Raw genomic sequence first — 1297 nt, forward strand, 5'->3', positions numbered from 1 at the left:
TGGAAATACTCTGCAAGATCTAGGGGTAGGTCCCTACTTCCTAAGAATGACTCCAAAAGCAATAGAAATCAAGACCAGAATAAACAAATGGGACCTCATCAAACTAAGAAGCTTCTGCACAGCAAAGGAAACAATCAATAAAGTAAAAAAGCAACCCACAGAATGGGAGAAGATCTTTGCGCACTACATAGGCGATAGAGGGCTAATCTCCAGAATATACAAAGAGCTACAAAACAACCAAAATGTCAAAACAAACAAGCCACTCAAGAACTGGGCACAGGAAATGGGCAAACACTTCACAAAAGAACAAACCCAAATGGCAAATAAACATATGAAAAAAATGCTCAAGTTCCCTGGCAATAAGGGAAATCCAATTAAAACATCAATGAGGTACCACCTAATGCCAGTAAGACTGGCCCACATGAATAAAAGCACCAACAACACTTGTTGGTGAGGTTGTGGGGAAAAGCGAACCCTACTCCACTGCTGGTGGGGCTGCAGGCTGGTACAGCCTCTATGGAAATCAGTATGGAGAACATTCAAACAACTGAAAATCAACATACCATATGATCCAGCAGTAGCACTCCTAGGAATATATCCAGAACAATTGTTTTTTGTCAACCAACATGCACTCCTATGTTCATAGCAGCACAATCAGTAATTGCAAAAACATGGAAGCAACCAAAATGCCCATCAGCAGAGGATTGGATAAGAAAGTTATGGTTCATCTACTCCATGGAATACCACTCAGCTATTAAAAAAAACAAAATGCAGTTCTTTGTGGCCAAATGGGCCAAACTGGAAACCATAATGCTAAGGGAAATGAGCCAATCCCAAAAGGTTAAATACCACATGTTTGCCTTAATTTAAGATGATATGATATTATGTACAACATGTTATGTTATGAATGTTATATGTTGTGTATAAGCTAAAATTGAAATGTCAATGAGGTGGTCACAGAAGGTGGCTAGGAACTCGCATTTACTTTTAACATATTGGTTACTCATTACTATGTCAATTAATTCCATAATGATGTAAATTTTTGCTGATGGTATGTTGGAGCTTTTAGTTGACTGGGATGATACTCTGCTGGCTCTGTCTTCAGACCAGAGAGGGTATACCTAAGAAGCCGTTGAACTTGACTGGACAATAAGATGCTGGACTCCATGTTTGGTATATGCTTGCAATGGCAATCTCGATTGAACTTGAACTGTGGTTATGCAACAAGGTGGAGGAATCCACCATGGTGGGAGTGTTTGGGGAGGGGTGGGGAGAACCCAAGTACCTATGAAACTGT

This window comes from Ochotona princeps, chromosome 5 (assembly GCF_030435755.1).
Source record: "Ochotona princeps isolate mOchPri1 chromosome 5, mOchPri1.hap1, whole genome shotgun sequence".
NCBI lineage: Eukaryota > Metazoa > Chordata > Mammalia > Lagomorpha > Ochotonidae > Ochotona > Ochotona princeps.